Source organism: Chiloscyllium plagiosum, chromosome 34, assembly GCF_004010195.1.
Source record: "Chiloscyllium plagiosum isolate BGI_BamShark_2017 chromosome 34, ASM401019v2, whole genome shotgun sequence".
Taxonomy (NCBI): domain Eukaryota; kingdom Metazoa; phylum Chordata; class Chondrichthyes; order Orectolobiformes; family Hemiscylliidae; genus Chiloscyllium; species Chiloscyllium plagiosum.
The window spans coordinates 36,373,719-36,378,371 of record NC_057743.1 but is presented as its reverse complement, the minus strand read 5'-3'; the positions used below and the strand labels follow the sequence as shown (position 1 = coordinate 36,378,371).

Below are 4,653 nucleotides of genomic sequence, written 5' to 3'. Positions count from 1 at the left end.
CTCATTTAAGAAAGAGTTGGATAGAGCTCTCAAAGATAGTGGAATCAAGGGTTATGGACATAAGGCAGGAACAGGATACTGATTAGGAATGATCAGCCATGATCATGTTGAATGGCGGTGCAGGCTTGAAGGGCTGAATGACCTACTCCTGCACCTATTGTCTAAATCGGGACAGAACGCCAACTCTTCAGAGGCTCAGTGATGTTATGCGTGGTGACAATGTCTGAAAACAAACCTTCCAGCTCAGCGAGCAAACTTACAACCTGAACCTACAGAGCTAGATAGCAAGTACAGTGGGGGTATGGGTTTGTGTACACTTTAGGAAGCATCTGATAAAAATACCACAAAAAAGGGCTGATTAAAAATCGAAGAGAATATCATATTCATAGACAGGGTCCAAAGGAAGTCTCTCAGACTGAGGATGTGGTGAGTGGTGTGCCACAAGTATACGTGAGAGGCTTTACAAAAAGTAGCAACTTCAGCTAACTGAGAATTCCAATCCAAAAACCTCAACACAATCCACTGATGCTGACTTTGATGCGATTCCAGAATACTGTTGCCCTATTGGAGAGACATTGTTGAGAGATTAGATGATAAATCAAAGGCCTTGTCTATCCTTTTGGGGTGAATACAATAGAAAGTCTCAGTCAAAGAATGGGTGTCCCATTAATGTTATGATCAATGCGGTGAAAGGTTATAATAATTCTAGACAGAAGGAGGCCACTAAGTCCCTCACTGTCAATGCTAGCCCTCTGAAGGAGGAATTCAACTTGTGCCACTCCCCTGCCTTTTGACTTGAAATTCATTTCAGGTTATCCAATTCTTGTGGAAAGCCTTAGTCGAACCCACTTCCACCAGACAAAAAAAAAGGGTCAAGATATGTAAGCACTACAAATCCTCAAAATCACTATTGCTTCTTCTGGAGTAACAGTGGGTGGTTCTCAACCCTTCCACCCGGGGGAAGGGAGAGTCTCATTCCACCTCAGGTCAAGGCCCCACATGATTTGTGTCAAAATAGAGGAAGTACAGCCCCTGCTTATCCAATCTAAAATTTCTCTTCAGCACAGGCAATCTTTTCTGCACTCTAATGCTTCCACATCCTCCCCAATCTGCAGAACACAGAACTATGCAATATTCCAGGGGAGAACAAATGAAAGTTTTTTTTGCAGAATGATGAATTCCTTAGTTGAGAGACAGACAGATGCTTGGACAAGTTAATATCATACACATTCAGGGAAGGTGGGACTTGACCCGGTGACATTCTAACCCAGAGTTAGGTAAACTCACTGTGCCAGAACATTAATCCCTACATTAATTAATTACCTCAGCCAGCCCAGTCACAATTCCTAGTTGTATATACAGGAATCTCTATTCCTGCACCCACTAGAATAATTTCACTTTTAAAAACGCTCATTCTAGAGTATCTCTTAATGATGCAGTGGCAGAGCCCCCTACTGAGCCAAGTGGCCTTGGTTCAAGTCCCACCTGTGCAAGGACATCACCGAACAGGTCAATCTTTTGAAGAGATCATTGAAAAATTCTTGCCAAGGTGAATCACTTCTCTGCAATAAAATTTTATCTGCTACTTCTTGATCATTCCATCAGTTTATGTTAACGCCTTATCAAGTTCTACATTATCATCTTCACAACATATGGATCATCCACAAATTTTGAAACATTGTCTGTACACTGGAGCAGAAGCCATTACTGGCCAGTATTTGAGGTCTCCTCTTGAAGGGCACATTTCTAATGTTAGTTTTGCTTTTGTGCAGTCATAAGCTTGAATGCCTCGCTTGATGATCTTTCTGTACTGCTTGCAAAACAAAGCTTTTCACTGTACCTAGGTAGATGGGACCACAATAAATCAAATCAAAGTTGTGCCATGATAGCACCCTTACCTCCGTGCCAAAAGCTCCACGTTAGACTCCCACTGGCTCAAATATCAATTCTGACCAGGTTTTACTTTAAAAAGTATCTACAGGTGTCTTCTTGAAACCCCTTTAGAAACTGGTGGTGTTGACGTGTTAGAGTTGAAGTTCAATTATACTAAAATTTCCCGTCGAATTACTGTTTCTAAAACAAAACCAAAATAACTCAGTTAGAACTAAAGGAAATACCATGTTCGTAGCAACCCACAACATACAGACCAAAACAAAAATCTACACCTACATTTCATCTGCAGTGACCCAGTCCAAAACAGATTGCTGGATATGTGAGACTATGCATTTAGTTTATACCACCCCAATTACTTAACAGTTGCCAGTCAAGTTTAGCTACATTTGCATCACTTGCAAATTTGATTGTTCAAAACAAGGTTGAATTCTGAACAATGTTGATTCCATGAACTGCACATGGGCTGCAACGTGGTGTGCAGAAATAGCAACAGAAATTGAAGTTGAATTAGGTGCAGGTTTTGGTTCAGCTACAAATTTTTCAGCATAATTAAAACCTGTCACCTATACTCGAAGTGTTCTCAAAATTCACAACATGATCTTGGTCTTGGACTTTGGAATTTGGTGTAAAGATGTAATTTTGATTGGGTGGGGGGAGAAGCAAAGGGATAGGATTAAACCTGGAATAGATATAGTTACTGGTCTTGAACAGAGTTCGAAGTCACACAGCACCAGGTTATATAGTCCCTTTGACACCTTGCTTTCAAGCAAGCTGTTGGACGACAACCTGGTGTCAGTTGACTACTGACCATCCACTCCAGTCCAACATCAGCACCTCTATCATATCATTTCTTGCAGAGGTTATAGATGGTGCAAAACAGAACATCTCCCATGCCAACAGAACTAAAAAAATTAGAACAAACTTCAGAATAAGAATGATAATGGTAAAACTCAATAAAACAGGTGGTGGTGGTGGTGACCTACATAGTCTGTCCTCAGCATGCTGATCAGCAAACCAAATGAATATTATTTCACAGTTAACTCATTTTTCAATATTTACAAGTATAAATGCAGAGCTGCCACAGCACAAAAATTCACAAGGATGCAAAAAAGAAGGAAGTTTTTCCACTGTGGGTAATTCATGGTACAATGACAATGACAATGACAATGACAATGACAGAGTCCTATGATCCATTGCTCTAGCTGGAGATTGTTTTTTAAAAAAAAGTAACTTCTAATTAATGCAATCGCTATAAAGACTTGAAATAGTTAACTTCAGAACGCTTTCAAAAAGAAAATGAACTCTAAAAATAAAGCTTACACATGTATGACAAAACAACAATTCCTGGAACATACTGGAGTCGGAATTCCATCACAAGGCATGACAACTTGGGCAGCTTTCCACAATCCTCTCCTCAAAAAAAAAGACTTGAGGAATTTTGTAGGAGCTAAATATTAATTTAAAATTCCATAACCCATGTGAAAAAAATGTTTACTATCATTTGGAGGCAAGAACAAGTCATCTTATAACACCAGGGCCACACCACTGCTCCTAATCCCGAAAAAAAGGATATTATCCATGAAATGTTTTGCTCCAATTAGTCTGTCCAGTTACTGCTGAACCTCAACCATGAAACAAGCCAAAGTTCAAATTCAGAATAAAAGCGCTCCAAATATTTTAAATTGCCTATCCCGCTCAGAACATCTCAGCTTGCATGTTGCAATGCAAGGTGGGGATTGACGAAGGGTAGTGTTGCACATACAAACATCTCATGCGAGAGACAGACTAAACACAAAAGTTCCAAAATTCATTTTCCAAGCTTCAGCTGGGGCCAGAATGATCAAAACACATGCTCCCCAAAGGCTGCTGAAGATAATCTGTGGAAGCGAAGGGTCATGAAACCTGGGCATCAAATTAATAAAGTCAGAACCCAAGCCAAGCCATGTTAGAAGAACTATATAAAACATAAAATGTTCCATGAAAAAGGTGGTGTCAAAATAAGACATGACACTAAACCTGGACAAGAGGTTTGTTTCAGATGGAGATGGAGTATGGTCATGTGACTCATGGTCTGGCATGCATCACTAAACGGTCAGCAGGGGCTGCAGTTTGCCAACCACTGATTGCACATCCTTTACTTGCCAGTAGCTGTTCAGTTTCTTGAGCTCAGTGCTAGATGAAGCTTCCCCATCCCTAGACAGGAGTTGCTGCATACCCTTCATCACATTCAGCATCCTGCAATCCTAGAACAATCTCTCACTCACTGACCATATAGAGTCATAGAGATGTACTGCACGGAAACAGACCCTTCGGTCCAACCCGTCCATGCCGACCACATATCCCAACCCAATCTAGTCCCACCTGCCAGCACCCGGCCCCTTTCCCTCCAAACCCTTCCTATTCATATACCCATCCAAATGCCTCTTCAATGTTGCAACTATACTAGCCTCCACCACTTCCTCTGGCAGCTCATTCCATACACGTACCACCATCCGTGAAAAACTTGCCCCTTAAGTCTCTTTTATATCTTTCCCCTCTCACCCTAAACTTATGCCCTCTAGTTCTAGACTCCGACCCCAGAGAAAAGACTTTGCCTATTTATCCTATCCATGCCCCTCAATTTTGCAAACCTCTAAGGTCACCCCTCAGCCTCCGATGCTCCAGGGAAAACAGCCCCAGCCTGTTCAGCCTCTCCCTTTAGCTCAAATCCTCCAACCCTGCCAACATCCTTGTAAATCTTTTCTGAATCCTTTCAAGTTT

General features: G+C 41.3%; 1 protein-coding gene across 2 annotated transcripts in view; it reads right to left on the bottom strand.

Annotated features, from left to right (window-relative positions):
* Positions 1-4,653, bottom strand: part of spsb1 (splA/ryanodine receptor domain and SOCS box containing 1) — a 92,237-nt gene that overhangs the window by 60,671 nt on the left and 26,913 nt on the right. Inside the window, exon 2 of one of the 2 annotated variants that reach the window (XM_043676174.1) lies at positions 1,899-2,073. The exons of the other annotated variant lie outside the window; for it this stretch is intronic. The gene's annotated coding sequence lies outside the window, so the exon portion shown is untranslated. The remainder of the gene's footprint in view (positions 1-1,898; positions 2,074-4,653) is intronic. 2 annotated transcript variants of the gene reach the window in all.